The following is a 531-nucleotide window of genomic DNA, read 5'->3' as shown; positions in this document are numbered from 1 at the left end:
GTAGTTAAAGAATTTCCAGATGTTTTTCCAAATGAACTTCCTGGAATGCCACCTAACAGAGAAGTTGAGTTTTCTATTGACTTAGTCCCTGGAACATCTCCAATATCTATGGCACCGTACCGAATGGCTCCAGCAGAATTGAAGGAACTGAAGGTTCAATTGCAAGAGTTGGTAGAGAAAGGGTTTATTAGACCTAGTGTGTCCCCGTGGGGAGCTCCAGTCTTATTTGTTAAGAAAAAGGATGGGACTTTTAGACTCTGCATCGACTATAGGCAGTTGAATAAAGTTACGGTACGCAATAAGTATCCACTTCCGCGTATTGATGACTTGTTTGATCAACTCCAAGGGGCAAAAGTATTTTCTAAGATTGATTTGCGCTCGGGTTACCATCAGCTTAGAATTAAAGATGTTGACGTTCCTACAACAGCATTCAGAACCCGTTATGGGCACTATGACTTCTTAGTGATGCCATTTGGATTGACAAATGCCCCAGCTGCTTTTATGGACCTGATGAATAGGGTATTTAGCCTA

The sequence above is a fragment of the Citrus clementina genome, unplaced genomic scaffold, assembly GCF_000493195.1.
Source record: "Citrus clementina cultivar Clemenules unplaced genomic scaffold, Citrus_clementina_v1.0 scaffold_5, whole genome shotgun sequence".
In the NCBI taxonomy this organism is placed as follows: Eukaryota; Viridiplantae; Streptophyta; class Magnoliopsida; order Sapindales; family Rutaceae; genus Citrus; species Citrus x clementina.
The sequence above is the reverse complement of the archived record's forward strand: the minus strand, read 5'-3'. Positions refer to the sequence as shown.